Raw genomic sequence first — 17184 nt, forward strand, 5'->3', positions numbered from 1 at the left:
GGCCATTCCTTCTGCCATGGTAGGTGCACCGAAGCTTCCTGGCCATGGTGCCATCTGAGAGCTGCACCTCGATGTTAGGCAGGTCACGCCAGTCTGAGCCTGGGGCCAGAGGGATATGCTGCATGCGGGCGGCCACCAACGCACTCATACCCCTGCAGATGTGATCCCTGAGGATGGGCTGGTACTGTAAGCCCCAGGTTAGAGATGGTGTCCCGCACTGTGATGGTCCGGAATGGACCTGAACTCAACCTGGTGATGTTACTGACAAACTTCCTGTTGTCCATCACAACACTCAGCTGGCAAGCCTGGGGTGCAAACACGTGCAGTGGCTCTGGGAACAGTGGGAGCTTCTCCCCAGCAGCCAAGATGATGGCCCGTCTCCGGGTATAGCCTGCCTGGCTATGTTTATAGAAACCAGGTCTTACTCTGGCTCAGGTTGGTCTTGAACTCTTAATCCACCAGCCTAGGCCTCCCGGAGCACTGGGACTCCAGGCGTAAGCCACCATACCCAGCAAAGTGCCTTATTTTTCATTGTCTATTATTAAGCTAAATATTTTCTATGACAAGTAAGATATTTCTCTGTCTCTTCAAAGTCTCATTCTTATGCATATCAAGTGTTTCGCTCTATCAACATTGTTTGAAGCACCTGTTTCATTGTACACTTCCATCCACACATTTTGTTTACACTATGGAAACAACAAAACAAGACAGTGAAAGCTATTCAACTTAGGAATACTAACTATCAGAGTACATATTAATAACATCACAGTAAATATTTTTACAATTCGTTCCTCGGCAATGCAAAATAAATTTACAGGTGCTACTAAAAATTCTTTCCTAGAATGGTGGATCCGTGGCACTCAACTGTCAACATTAGAGCAGGTTGTACTTTGGCTTCCAGCCAGTTAAAACCAAGTCTTGGAAAGTAGGAAAACTAATCATTAAAACAAAATAAAAAGAGAATGATCCAAAAGATATTTAAAAAATAAAGATTTTTCCACTTCCTTATTCAAATTACTTGTAAATATTGAGCAGAGTAGTCACTAAAACTGAGCAATGAAAATAATTAAAAGGAAAGCTAACTTAATGCCTTCTGATGAGTTATATTCTTTAACCTGTTAGCACATTGCAATGTGTGTTTTTCTAATATTGAAACAGCTTTTCATCCTTCAGATAGCTACATGTGGTCATGGTGTATGTCTTCATATTGTTCATTTCTACTTTCTAATCTTTTCGATAATCATTTTTACATCTATATTCATGAGGGATATTTCTCTATAGAGCAGGGGTCCTCAAACTTTTTAAACAGGGGGCCAGTTCACTGTCCCTCAGATGGTTGGAGGGCCAGACTGCGGGCCCCAGGATGAGTCGGCTGCTAAGCAGGGCAGGCAGTGGCAGCAAAAACACCCAGAGGGCCGGATAAATGATCCTCGGTGGTCTGCATGTGGCCTGCGGGCCATAGTTTGAGGATGCCTGCTATAGAGTATGTGTGTGCATGTATGTGTTTGGGTGATGGTTTTGTCTGCTTTGATAGAAGGCTATTACTGTTCACATAAATTAGTTGGGAAGTGTTTTTCTACCTTCTGAAAGAGATTGCACAAAAATGGTAATAATTCTTTTTAATGTTTGGTAGAATTCTGTAATGAAACCATGTGGGTCGCAATATTTGTTTTATTAACTTTTGAAATTAAAAAAATTATTCAACAGTCATAGGGATATTTAACCCTCAACTTCATAGTGAATGGACTGTGATTGTTTGCTCTTCATAATCAAATGGTTTGTTTGATTTAAGTTGTCAGGTTCGTGGATGTAGAATTGTGTGTAGTTTTCCATTATCTGTTATCATCAGCAGGACTGTTTGAGAAAAGAATAGGGCATTTTGCATTTCTTTGAGGAATATATCAGTTTTTATAATTCCCTGCTATTTTCCATCCTCTTCGTCTTTCATTAAGGGATTTGCAGTTCACTTCCCCCACTTTTAGTCTCACTCATTGAGTCTTCCCTAGCAGAAGACTTAGGCTCTGCTCCCCAAATTCTTGCATGTTCAGATATGTTTATATTCCACACCTGAAATGAAAATATCTTGGCTGAGTGTAGAACTTTTGAGTTCTACTTCTCAAATTTCTCTAGTGTGTGGAAAATATTTTAATGTCTTCTAGGCTCAAGTGCTTCCCTGTGTCTAGTGGTGACACTCTAATATTTTTTTTCTTCCTTTTCTTTTATTTGGTAAATGTGATATTTTCTTTCTACCCTCAGAATCTTTTTTTTTTTCCAGAAATTCCACAAAGCTTTTAAACTTAGACCTGAATCTTACTTTGGATAAACCTATTTTTCTATTGATTATTTTTATATATTGCTTTTATTTTATTAACTCTTATTCCCATGTTAGGTCGCCTGTATTTTTTGGTCGTGTTCCTTAAATGCTCCTTCAGATATTACTTCTCTTTCTGTTTTTGCTCAGTGTTTCCCCAAAATTCATCCAGGTAGTATTCTCCTCCACCATTTCAGATCATTAACTGCAAGATAATATTGATGCCACAGCCTTAAATATAGCACCAGTTTATTAATATAATTGTATCACTGAGAAATCGTATAGTGAGCAGGGCCCCTGTAGCCACTGTACTCCCTGGATTTTGCACATCTCCCCCCTCTTGAGATATCTCATTCCTTCATACATTGGGGCTCAAGTCTTTATGCTGGGTCACCCTTGGTGTCTCTGATCCTGCAAGTAGATAGTAGTCTTGCCCACCGTAAGCAAACTGTATAGAGTAAGAAGTCCTCCAGTGTCCTGCTCAAGCTTTTTACAGTAAACATCATTCTTCTCTAGTCACTGCTCCATCCAACAATTGTTATGTCCCAAGCAGCTGAGAGAAGGATGGACCCCACTTCAGATGTAATTCATTGATAAGAATTTATTGATAATTTGGTACACCTGCAGCCAGACTGATACCATATAGGCAAGCAGCCCCAAATGGCAGGTGAGAAGCCTTTTTATACCATTATTCTGTATAGTCACGTGTGGTCAGCAAGCTAGCGCAATACAGAAGCCAATCATAGTGGTTAAAACGGGGTTGCAAGGTGGGGGTACATACTGATTCATAAATCACAAGATATGTCACAAGTACATTACTTCATGGGTCATAAGATAGGGGTCACATAGTTCAGGGGTACAAAGTGGGAGCACAAGTCTTGGGTAAGTTTCTAAGAACAACTTGGGACCTTTTTATCCGGGGCTTTATTTGGAATCCACTCCTCCCTTCCTCCTTCTCTTATCTTCAAGTTTCTTCCTAGAATTTAACTTCTCCACCCTTGTGGGGGCTGAGGCTAAAAGACTTAGGATAAGTTCCTTTTTCAAGGGTAAGGGGTTTGTTGTATCCCCACTGGTTTGGGGGGAATTAGGGGCTTTGGGGTCGGTTATTACACAATCAGTGACAAGAATGACTCAGAACATCCAGTCAGCAGCTCTTGTCATGTGTGGATCTGAGGACATCAAAAGCAGCTACTTGTGATAGATTATTGCAATAGTCTAAACGATCGCCATGGAAGCAAAGGCCAGAGCTCTTTTTTTTTTTTTTTTTTTGTAATTTTGGCCAGGGTCAGGCTTGAACCTGCCACCCCCAATATATGGGGCCGGCACCCTACTCCTTGAACCACAGGCGCCGCCCAAAGGGCAGAGTGTTTTTAAGTGCTAGAGTGTAGAGTAGTAAGCCATCTGTTTTCCAGGAGGCTTTACCCAAAGGAAAAGTAAACTGCGTCGTATTTTTCTCACAGGAGGCTCACCGCATGTAGAAGATTGAATTTGGACCTGTACGTCTTACCACTGACAAGAACTGACTTTAGAAAAGATTGTCTTGATGCTGTAAGGGCCTAGGTGAGAGGGAAGTCAGGGCTCTAAGGTAAGGAAGAAACCTGTCTAAAATTTAACATGCTAAGGGAAATGCTGAGACCACTCTGGTCGGGACTAAATTCTTATGCAATATCAAACCAGCCACTGAAATGTTGCAAATATTTGTAGTTGGTAATAATGAAAGCAGGAGCCAGACTCTGAGTGGCATTTGCTAAAAATCCTGAGTACCCAACGTAGCCACTAGTCTTACCATTGTATTTTTTATTTTAGAAACCAAAGAAAATCTTTATATACATGACTTCCTTAGGTGCTAAATGTAAAATATTCTTGAAATAAGAAACAAATTTATAATAATTCCCAGTGACCACAAATCTAAGTTAAGCGGCAAAATAATCTTGCATGGTAGATGGTTAAACTAATCTAGCTATGATGATTGTCTATAAAAATGTCATTATACATAATTCAATGCATTTTTAGCAATTTATTATGTTTACTATAGTTTAGAAGACAGAACTTTTAATTCCTATGACTAATATAACATATCCAGTTGCAAAAGAGCAGCTTAATTAAGGACATAGTTCATTTCTGTTAATTTCTTAATGTAACAGAGTGATTATATATGTTCAATAATGGCTAATTCTTTACACTCTTATAATTTACTGTCTTACTATGCACATGATTTAGTAAAAGGCAAAAGATTTGTATGGATACAATATGAATAAAAACCAGAGTACTTGTGCACCTAATTTAAGTATAGAATTCAAAAAAATGACATCCTTAGATCTATGCTACACTATGCAAAGATTAAATTATGCAGATGCTATTACTCAGAATAATACACGAATCTTGTTACAGCAAAAATTGCTGATTTCTCAAAAATGCTAATGTCCAATTGTTAAGAGTTTCCTCTGAGAATAACTTTCATGTAAAATTAACTGTTCTAACAAGATTTGACAAAAATGAAATCTGCAAATGAATGAATAATTTATAGGTACAGTATAATGCCACAAGATTCCTGGATAGATGTGCTTATTCTGAAATACTAAAATATGTTCCTGAAGGAACATTAATCTTTAATCCCCAATAAAGAGTCTGGTACCTCTATTTAATGAATTTCACTCTATTGGGTTAATTGGAAGTTTTGGTCAATGCAGGTGAAGATTGATGAATGATCAGGACTACTGAAAATAAAATGGTTTTAACCGATGTTTAAAGTGGTTCACTTTTCAATGAAATACTTAGTAGTCCAATGCAGATGAGAACATGCAGCTAGATTTTATGCTTCTTGTTTGCTCTATTAAAATATGAACAGAGAGAATAGGCAATGGACATTAATAAATAAAGCATCCAACTTTAAACATATTTCCTAGTTAAAAGTTAATTTGATTCTTAAATAACTTTTGGAAAACGTAGAAAGTTAAAGGTAAATGAAGAGAATGTAACATTTAGCCTTGTAGAATAAAAATCAAGATGAGCAAGATGAGAAAAGGAGATGAATGTGAGGCCTTATTTTAGGTAGCCTTTTATTTTTAAGACGAAAATGTATATTCTGTGTTTCTAAATGAGGAGCAATCAACTCTCTTTGTGAAGAGGATTTTTATAAATTCATGTAAAGACTTGGAATTGATAATGAACTGAGTATGACTTGCCATATTATACGGATTTTTTTTTTTTGCAGCTTTTGTCCAGGGCTAGGTTTGAACCCACCACCTCTGGCATATGGGGCCAGCACCCTACTCCTTTGAGCCACATGCACCACCCATATATGGATATTTTTAATGTAAAAGGATTGTGGCATTTCATAGGAGAGAAACCTTTGGCAGGACCTTCTCACCAAACGTGGTGCTAACCAAGACAGTGTTATTATCAAAGACTCATCAAAGCCACTGGCAATTTTCATACCTATTATACCCCATGAATTCTAGTGTTATTCCAGTATTTTCATTTAAAGGAAGTTCTACTGAAATAAGCTTTGGATTTATTTTCAAATACATTCTTGGGCGAATAAATATTTTACATATAAGATGATCATTGGAGACAACAATACTTATTTCTAAACTGCTAGGGACTGCACATGAATTCATAGCATTACATATTTACAAACCAATTATAATATTTACCTGGGCCAAGCAGATTTATATTCATTTAATTATAATTTGATATCTCTTTTGAATAAACTTAGCAACAGTGGCAAAACCCAATAGACTATATTAGCATTTTACAAACGAATTACAAATTATAAAAAAGAAAAAATTTTTTTGTGACTTTGGGGTCATAATCAACATCCCCTGGGCCTGAAAACAGGAATATCTAGGATGTCTTACTTGTCGTGTACAATGTACATGAGTAAAATAAATTATTTCATAAGCCATGCTTCATATTATCATTATGCTATGACCCAATTAAGTCGCCATCACATTGTTTATTTGGATGTATTTTAAATACCTAGTGAGTGGAAAAGCATTCATTCATTTGACAGTTGATATATCAGAATGTTTGTTTATATCATGATCTTTAAATATTTATCTATTTTGAAAATTTATGAGAAATTAATAATCCATCAAAGCCAAGTAATTATAAAGCAAGCGAATACCTGATATATTCACATGGCAGTTGGAATACACTTGACCCTTGAATAACTTGGGGATTAGAAGGTTCCAACTCCCCATGTGGTCAAAAATGCAAATCTAACTTTTGACTCCCCAGAAATGTAACTACTAATAGCCTACTATTGACTGAAAGCCTTAATAATGGCATAAAAAGTCAATTACCCCATAGTACTTTAGTGTTTTAAGTATTATGCACTATACTTTTACAATAAAGCCTCTGGAGAAAAGAAAAGGCATTAAGAACATCATCACCTTGGGTAGATGATGTAATACATACCCACAGAAGAGAGAAACTCAGATCAATTCAAGGTGGGGGGAGAGGGAACAAGGAAGTGGGGCGAGAGGGGAGGAAAGGGGCTTCCAGTGTAGGGCACACCTCTTGGGGGCAGGACATAATTATGAGAGGACTTTAAGTCACAAATGCAAGCAGTGTAACCTAATTCTTTGTACCCTCAATGAACCCCAAACAGTGAAAAGAAAAGAGGAAAAAAAGAATATAACGAAAAGGAAATATCTTTACCCTGCACTAACTGAGAGTGAATCTGAGAAAGGTCTTCATCTTTCCTGTGGTCTCACTGAGCAGCCTGGTAATGGGGGGGGGGGTTGTTTGAGCTGGCTGTGGCTGAGGTGGCGGCGGCAGAAAAGGCGGAAGACTTGGAAGGGGAGGTAGGAGATGCAGGCACCCTTAGTGTAACTGTGTGGAAATACACTGTGATTTCTGTCTTTTTTTGTTTTTTGCATTTTCATTTACCTAAATATTGACATATGTACCACTTCTTCTTTCATCATTACTTTAGTTTTAGTGCCCATATTATAGAAGGGCCCGTGCCGTAAGGGAGGTCAAAGCAGACGTGAGTAAGCAAAACCCTTTTGCAGTACTGTTTTCCTGGTGCTTTCTTGTCTACATCCTCTTCCTCCCGTGTGGCACTGGTTTCCAAGCCCTCATCTCCATCCTGTGGTCTTCTATTAGTGCCTCTGGAGTGGTGTCTTGAATTTCTCCAAGACCCATATCTGGAAAGCCTTTATCTCCCACTTTTTTTTTTTTTTTTTTTTTTGCCATATCCACAGTCTCTTTTATGATTTCTGTGATTGTCTCTATTATACATCTGTGAAATCATGCATGTATCCAGATACTTTCCTCAGTGATATTTTACGGTTTCAGGCTTGATGGGTCTTGTGGCTTTTCCTCTAACAATGATGGTTTCTTTAATGGTGTACCCCCCAGACTTCCATCACATCTTCTCTGTCAGGGTTCTCCCCTCCTCAGCCTTTCATCTCTTTAGAGTACCGTAGGAGATGAGCCCTCAAGGTCCTTATGACTCCTTGATTTAGAGTCTAGAGACTGAAGTAAAGACATTATATTTGGGGGCAAGTAGACCATTTTTACATGTTTGCTGTTGAACTTATAGGGCGTTGGGTGGCCAGAGGCATTGTCTAATATAGAAAGAACTTTAAAAGACAGTTCTTACTGGTAAGGCCTTTCCTGACTTGAGGGACAAACCATCACTGAAATCAGTCTAAAAAGGGGGTGTCATTGCCCCGGCCTTTTGGTTGTAAACACGAAATAACTTAAAGTTGGTGTTTACCTTTTCACATCAAGGTCAAGGTTAGCAACTTTATAAGTGAGGCCAGTCCTGATAATAAACTCAAATGCATTTGCAAGAAACAGTAGAGGTAGCCTCGCCCTGCCTGCCTCAAATCTTGGTGTTTGCTTCTCTTTGTGACTGATACATGTTCTTTGGGCATTTTTTCTTAAAGAATAAGTCACTTTTATCCACATTAAGCATCTGCTCAGGTTGATATCCTTTCTCCCCAGTGACTTTCTTAACATCATGAGCGACTCATCTTCTGCCTCTTAGTTGGCAGAAGCTGCTTATCTTGTTATTTCAAATTGTTTTAAGCCAAATTTCTTTCTAAAATTATCGAACCATCCTCCCTGGTATTAAATTCTCCAGCTTTTGATCCTTCCCTTTCCTTTCTGTTTAAGTTCTCATGTTATTACTTCATCTTTTCTTGAATCATATTAAAGTCTATGGGTTCGCATTTCTTACAGAAATCCTCCCCCCACATAAAGGCAATATTCTCCATATGAGATATAAAGGTGTTTTGCAAAGAGCACAAGGTTTTAATGGCTGCTGGCATATCTACAAATCCTGCCCCCTTTTTTATAAAATGGTCTCAGTTATCTAGAAATGGTGGGCCCCATAGCCTCAGACCTCAATCTGTCATAGAGATCCAACAGTTCAGCTTTTCCTCATCATGTCACGACTTTGTCCCTTGGGAAGACTTCCCGCATCTCTGTGGCACTTCATATGGGTGTACAGTATTACATGATACACAATGAAAAATATGCACGGACTGTGAGAGATCATTTTTTGCTGCACGATGGAACATACCACAGAGATGAATTGCTCGTGAGAGGATGATTATGGCCTTTTCAGCAGATACTTGCAACACTTGAGTTCATCACAATAGAAACAGAAGTGGCTACAAAATTATTAAAGTAATAGAGTACGTACTACAGTTAATTTTATGCACTTTACATTTGTTTACATTTCTCTCAATTGGGAATAGTGCCATGTAGAGTCCGTAGTTGTTTGGGGGTGTAACTTTTGCTAGATTTCAAATTTTGCGTATATATTATGGTAGCAAAAAAATAAAACAGACCAGTATCTACATATATTTTAGGTTTTAATGGCATACCTAACTTTTCTTCACTTTTTCAGTATTTCTAGGCTATCTAGCTTGTCTGAGAGCTTTTTAATTGTCACAAATGTCCAAAACCTTTCTAATATATTTCTGGTATGTAATCTGCATATAAGTGTTGCCGTTCAGTGCTCAACTGTATATCATTAATATTCTGCAGATAAATAAAATAATTTACAAAGTTCTGATTGGAGAATAGCTTGGTATGTAGCTATTTTATCCTGCTTGCCTTTTTAAAAGTTTATCTCTGAATATTATTAATAGCCTTGAGAAAGTGGGAGTTAGTATGCCATAGCCTTATCCCTTTGTTTTCGACCTGTCTGGATCTTTATATTTGTGGTAGGATTCTTAGAGGCACCATATAGAGGGTTGTTTATATTATAATATTAATGTCGCACGTTAACTTTTCCATTGTTAACGTTCCCATTGGAGCCCTAGACATGTTAATCATAGTTATTTTATACCCCATGTCTGGCAATTCTAAACTCTGTATCACAATTTCGTACGATTCTGCGGCTTGCTCTCTTTTTAGACATTGCCTTATCTTTGCCTTTAGCGTGCCTGGGAACATCCTGTCGAAAGCTATACTATAACTAATGACGTGTTCCCTTAGTTACTGCATCGTAACAGCTAATGAAAATGGGCCTTTCGTGTGAGGTTTGAAGTTGGTTTGCCTAGGAATTAGTCTGTGTTACATGTTTTGTGTACCTGCAGGTGTGAGAGAGTTCACTCCACTCGGATCTCTTGTTTTTATCTCCCCATTATCTTGTGGTTTCTTTAATATCTCCTGCCTAAAGATTTTGTGCCTTGTAGCTCTTTTAACAATAATTTACTGTTATTGTACCTGAGCTCTGCTGATGTGGTAGGAGAGCTCCAGCTGGGATGGGAAGTGTTGTAGAAAGTGATGATAGTTCTCAGTATTTTAGTGAGCCTGCGCCCAGGCTGTGCTCTTCACGAGTGTGCTCTACCTTTCTGAGCTCCACCTTAGATGCTAGATGATTTGCTTCCTCCGGGGTTGGTTAAGGCTCTAGGAAAGACAGTTCCTATTTTCAGAAGCCTTTATTATGAAGAACACTGTGGGCATATTTGAAAATGGTTACTTTTAAGGATGAATTTGGCTATTTGCTTTGAGAGCCTGTTCTCAGAAGCTAGACAAAAGAAGCCCCTGGGATTCAACTGCCCCTGAGGAATAGTCCTCCTCTTCCCTTTCGAAGTCACTTATGAATGTCTTGTGATGGCAAATTCTAATCCTCGGCCACATATGGAAAGGCATTTTGCAAAATTAAACCCTGCTTTGTTTTCTATGAGTCAGAGAAGAACTTAAACGGGGATATATTGACAACAGAAAACTCAGCACAATCTATACCATTTCCAACTCCATATTTATATGCAAATCTTTAACATATAGTTAGCCTGAATGAAGAGAGAAACAGCATCCTGCCTCTGCCTCACGTGAAGGCATTGTCCTTTGTACAACTAGAGACTGGCTTACTTGCCCCTTAAAAGAAGTAACTTATTTCTCTCTGTGTTCATTCACAATCCTCTTTATACACGGTAATTTAAAAACCAATAATAGAGTTGAACATTATTAACACAACTCACATCAAGTGTCTCATGGAGTGGAAGAGAAAGAGAAAAGAAATAATGTAGGTGTCTATCGAGCAAGAAAGAAAACAAGAGATGTAGTCTTCATACTTTCACTGGTTATGCGGCTGGCGCTGGGACTCATAATTCCCTTTTCCCTGTCCCAATGAGATTAGATTGTTTTTGCTCTCATTCAACGTCTGATTCTCAGTCAGCTTATCCTGATCCTGGTTGCTGTCTGTCAGCAGGACCTAACCTACCACTTCTAAGGAGGCTGTGTCATTAAGCGTCTTTCTCGTTTTCAGTTGCCATGCTTCGCTTTTACTTCTAATTCTGAACAAATGATTAAGTCTAGAAAATCCATTGGGTCCAGACATTTTCCTCTCTGTCCCACTGAGAATCAAAACCAGTTACCTAGCTTTTTTCCTTAGAGGAACATCAACATATAATATTAGATGGATCCATCTATAAATAAGTCCTTCAAACACACATACACATACATAGACTATCACCTATATATGCATAAATATGCACACATGAATTAAATACACACACATGAATATATATAAACACTAAATTCTGGTACATGTGTCCATAGTACATTATATCATACTTACATATATTTATAAATATATGTATACATATTTATGGGCAGTTAATTTCAACTTTGATGAATGCATGTTCATTGAACTGCCGTTTTATATTTTATGCTGTTGTTTATTGTAGGAATTTTCTCTTCATTTAGTATTATAGCTTATTTAAGTTATAAGCTCAGAAAATATACCTCTAATTCTGCAGTACGACTTTTTTGATGGACAAATATTCTTATTTTAGAGATTTTTCTCAATTTTGTTGTAAGTGTAAAGTCTCTAAAAAGAATCTAGAATATACTGATATATTTTTAGTTAAAGTTGAAAGAATATTTTTCATCTTTCATTCTATCACAGAGATAAACACTATTAATCCTTTGAGGATATGTTCATCAATTTTTATAATTAAAGTATTTTTATTTTATGATATTCCATCTTCTTGCATATAATTTATGATATTAATTATGTTTTCAACTTATGCCATGTGTCCCAAATTATAACTGTACTGGTGTCTATTTAATACAGTCCACCCATTGTGAGCTGAATTGTTCATTTCTCCTTGAATGAATAGTTGCTAGAATGATTGTTTTCATTTATTCTTGTTGCTAATTCTTTAAAAAAATTATTGCTTTTGTGCATATCTATAACTTATAGGTGAGACTAATCCATGTTTCAAGCTAGCAACAGTGGCAGTAAGATGGTTTGGCTGTTTAATTTACCTGCCAAGCCTCTGGGAGAGATATCAGCTATTGCAAAATAACAGGTGTTTATGGGTTGGTTTTTCCCTTACTCAAGTGAGTAGACAGAAATGGAGGGACAAATCAATGTCCTGGGAAGACCAAGCTCACAGTAAGCCAATATGCAAGACCTTCTCGGTGAGCATCAATGTGGACCCCTATTCGCCTGTATTGTTCACTAGATTCAACTAGAAAGTGAGCTTCTCTGTAATTATATCTATGCAAGTATTCTGAAGAAAATCCAAGTAGAAGCACAGATGATTAAAGAAATTTGCAATGAGGTAGAAAAGAATTGGGGACAATCCAGAGTAGCTACCATTTGAGCTAATTCTGATCAGAAATTTTAGGAATTCAACCAGTGACAAAAAGGTGTAGTAGGATTATAACACACGCTGACTGAGCATCAAGAAACAGACCACTGCCTGAAGATAACTTCATAAAGGATTTTTACATAAATTGAGTAGTTTTAAATATGTATGTTATAATGTCCCATGTATCAAGAATCATGTCTTGGGACTGAACAAGACTGAAGGAAAAGCTAATATCAGACAGACTCAAGTTTAGCAGTGTCAATACTTAATCAGATGCAAATATATAAAGGACAAAAAAATCCTTTAGAATTGACAGGCCCACAATGTCTGGGGTTTTGTTTCCTAATATTGAGTTATTTACCAATGAGTGTTTCATGCTTTGATAAATTTGGTACAGGTAGAATTCAACGATTCAACAAAATCCCATCAAGTAATAACAGATTAGAGACACAAATTCAATAAGGAAAATGTACACATTCAAGAGTGACTTAGTATGAGTGTATTCTAAAAATAGAAGTTAGACATTTGTCACTATGTTAGTAATATCATTAGGATATATTAGGGATTTGTTAGAGGAGATACAATACAAATAGGACATAAATAAATTACATTGTTATGTATATGAATACATTATTGTTTCTTAACTAAATTCCCTAGTAAAAAATCATATCCAAAATCTTTTGTTGGAATTTAGTTATTTATAGTTTTATTCCTGAACATAATTATTTCCTTGTATTATTGTGAATTTCAATGACGATTAAAGTTAACACCTTAATTATCCAAAAGCAAATAGAGAGAGTTCTTCCACGCAGCAAACAAGACACTTAAGACTGATATACTCTTAGATATGCCATCTTACAGTACTAAAAATAAAATTTTAAAATATAATCCACATCGTAACTCTAACATCACATATATATATATATTTCCTACTGAGACTAATGCAGCTAAACCTAAAGATTTTTCATCAAAGCTTCTAGATAATATAGTATATCTTCTATTAAGCAATATTAAAAGAATATTAGGGCACTATAACTAAAGCAAACAGATGGCCTTTGGAATGGGAGAAGATTTTGCATGTTATGTTTCTGACAAAGGTCTGGTAACTAGAATCCACAGAGAACTCAAATTGATCAATAAGAAAAGAAGAAACAACCCCATTTCTTTGTTTCTTAAACAGAAACTTCTCTGAAGATGACAGGCAAATGGCCAACACACACATGAAAAAATGCTCATCGCCTTTAATCATCAGAGAAATGGAAATAAAACCACTTTGATATATCACTTAACTCCAGCAAGATTAGCCCACATCACAAAGTTCCAAAACTGCAGATGCTGGTGTGGATGTAAGAGATGAGAACACTTCTACACGGCTGGTGGAGTTGCAAACTATTACAGCCTTTTGGGGAAAGAAATTCTCAAGGAACTAAAAGTTGACCTTCCACTTAATGCCACAATTCCATTACTAGGTATCTACCCAGAAGAACAAAAATCATTTTATAACACAAACCTTTGCACCACAATGTTTATTGCAGCCCAGTTCATTATTGCCAAGTCATGGAGGCAACCCCAATGCCCATCAACCCATGAACAGGTTAACAAATTGTGGTATGTGTATACTACAGGATACTATTCACTCATAAAAAGATAAAAGACATTACATCATTTATGTTTACCTGGATGGAGTTGGGACACATCCTTCTTAGTAAAGTATCTCAAGAATGGAAAACTGTATCCAATGTATGCAGTACTATGATGAAACCAATATATAAATACACTCTCATACAAAGGATAAAACACAAATATAGCCTAAAAGGGGCGAGGGGAGAGGGAAAGAGGGAAGATGATTGGCAGGCGGAGGAGGGCATGAGGTGGGACCTTGCCTAATATGCATGATGCAACAGTACATTTCAAAATAACTAACAGTAAATTATAATTATCTTACCACAAAAAATCAGCAAATGCAGTGATGGTTATGTTAATCAGTTTGATTTAAGTATTCCACATGGTATACCTAATCACCATCTGGTACCCCATAAATGTATACAATTATGATTTTAATTAAAAATTAAACAAAAAAACAAATTTGGATAATTTAAAAGGAAAAAAATTAAGGAACTCTCCTTATCATAAACTTTGGCTTAAGCAGAAAAACAAAAGCCTGACATATTTCATTGACTATCAGAAAATATCTAAAAATTATTTTAAATGTTTATAATCATATAGCCGGATGTTGATTAATAATATCAGCACAATAAATTGAAGGAGTAAGCCCTAGTGCCTCAGTAATTGTATCCACCCTATGATAGATATGAGGCATTATCATAAATGTGAAGTTGCCAAACATATCCCATAGACATTAAATTTATAGTCATATGCATATTCCTCATGGCATTCCCTATGAAAGTAACCTTTTATTATGGTTATAGCCCTTTCATCTTTTATGACACTATAAGGTTTATAAAGCAATTATCCTTATCAGTGTCTTACCATGTTTGAATTGTTTAACTCTGGCATCTTCCTCATGGCATCCTAATTTTATAGTTTTTAACCCCTGACAGTTTTCTTTGATCCCAGAAGATGCAAACCAAGCAAACTGCTAAGTCGGAATCATAATTGACTATCTTCTTGGTTCAAGAAAAACTGAAGTCTTAAATTATACTAATTGACTGATTTCAATTGATGTATCTATTGTTTTTAGACTTTGATGTATTTATACTCATATAAAATATATGTGTCATATAAATTTATACATTTGTCATAACTAAATATAGCAGTCATATATTTATAAAATTTAAGTGAAAATCATTAATAAATAACAGATCACTTACAAATAAATTACTATTCTGATGTTAAAACAATGATCAGTTTGATATGTATAATGGCTGTATGATGGCAAAAGACCAAAGATGATGCCACTTTTCATTCTTTGCAAGAAAGTGAAAGTCTCTTGGATGAAATGTGAATGTGTCTGTCGGGTGGACTTAGTCAATAAATGATCTACCTTTACAAGACGATTCCTTTCATGGGCTTTCATTTTTGAAAACTGATACTATATGTATTGACTTCTCATCTGTATTTCACAGTGCATCAACTCAATAATATTTTTCAAAGCTAGTTCCCTAGATCATAAGAACCAATGTGAAAGACAAAGTTAGAACTATCCTTATCCCCTTCCATTGAAACAAGACTGTTCTTTCTTTTTTCTCCGGTTAAAGAAGATATAGTCTTCTAAAACTAATTTAAAAACTGAGTGGTCAGGTGATGATCTTGCTTTTCTGCCTGTATTTATTTATTTAGATTAGAGAATGCTCTGGTACAAAAGATCTGTTTGTCACCACCCAGAGGGCTGTGCCCTCCCCTCCAAATTTACATGAAAGCCAACTTCCAGGACTTTACAATGTGGCTGTATTTGGAGATTGTTCTTTATAGAGGCAGCTAACCTTAAGGAGGAAAATTAGAGGGGGCCCTAATCCAGCGTGACCAGTGCATGAGATAGAGAGATGAGAACACAGACACAAACAGTGATGATACATGAAGACAGAAGAGTAAGACACCATCTACAAGCCAAGGATAGAAAACTCAGTGGAAATCAAACCTCCAGCTAAGCTTCTGCTCTCCTGGACTGGCTCCTTTCACCAAATGTGTAAATCAATTTGAGTTTCCATGAAGTTTTTCATGCCTTGTATGTCTTTGTTTCCATGTCAAGACAGTCTTGTAAATTAGCCTAGATAACATCTGTTTTAAGGCATGTCAAGTTCTCCAATGATATAATTATGTGTCCTCTTTCTATAATTCAGTAATAATTTCCATGCAGGTAGAAAGGCTCTTGAGTTAGATCTTTTGAGATGGATCAGTCAAATTGGGTTTGAATGGTGGGTTCACCAGCTACAGTTGTACAATTTTGGCAAGTTATTATCCTCCTTGTCCTTTGTCACCTCAAATTTGCAATGACAATGCCCTCTCTCCATAGGTTCACATGTACCGAAGTTAAATAAAACACTGAGGTACTTCAACAATAATTGTATTTCACAGTCATTATCTGATAAATTATGTCTCTTAGGTTGGTTTTAGCATCACAAGAGCAGAGGCAATGTTCATTTTCTATCTATAGATGACTCTATAGGTCTTAGTTTATGTGATCCCTGAAGTGGACCTAGAGAAAAACAGTATCATGAAAAGAGGTTCTTTGTCGGGATCAGAGACCTAATGTGGGGTACAGTGTGAAGAGTAAGAGGAGGCACCCATGAGGAGAGCTATGGACCTAGATCCTACTGTGTTCTGCCAGAACCACTTGAGTTTGAAAGAATGATGATGTGATTCAAATGTGAAGGGTGCACAGCTCCTTCACAGGAATATGGATAAAGTCTCAGTGATCTCTAAAGATTATAGATGCCTTAACCAAGACATCAAATGTAAACGGGCTTTTTACAGGGAGATGCTCAATACCTATATACGTCTTAGGATGTAGGATAGAAGTCCCCACAGTAATTTAGGGGGCATAGCTAGCAATGTGGAGGTCATCAGGGTGACTCAATATGTCAGATAACGCTCCTCAGTAATTTCCACTCTTGTAGGGTACTGCATAAGTGGTATAACAAACAAAGGTTCTAGAGCAGTGGTTCTCAACTTTCCTAATGCCGTAATGTATTTTCATTGTTTTTTTTGTTTTTTTTTTTTGAGACAGAGCCTCAAGCTGTCCCCCTAGATAGAGTGCCATGGCATAGCTCACAGCAACCTCCAACTCTTGGGCTCAAGCAAGTCTCCTGCCTCCGCCTCCCAAGTTGCTGGGACCACAGG

General features: G+C 36.8%; 1 pseudogene; it reads right to left on the bottom strand.

The window, feature by feature from the left end:
• The window catches only part of LOC111726114, a 34042-nt pseudogene that overhangs the window by 433 nt on the left and 16425 nt on the right, over positions 1-17184 (bottom strand).

The sequence above is a fragment of the Otolemur garnettii genome, unplaced genomic scaffold (genome assembly GCF_000181295.1).
Source record: "Otolemur garnettii isolate 467f Iridium unplaced genomic scaffold, OtoGar3 scaffold00054, whole genome shotgun sequence".
Lineage (NCBI taxonomy): Eukaryota > Metazoa > Chordata > Mammalia > Primates > Galagidae > Otolemur > Otolemur garnettii.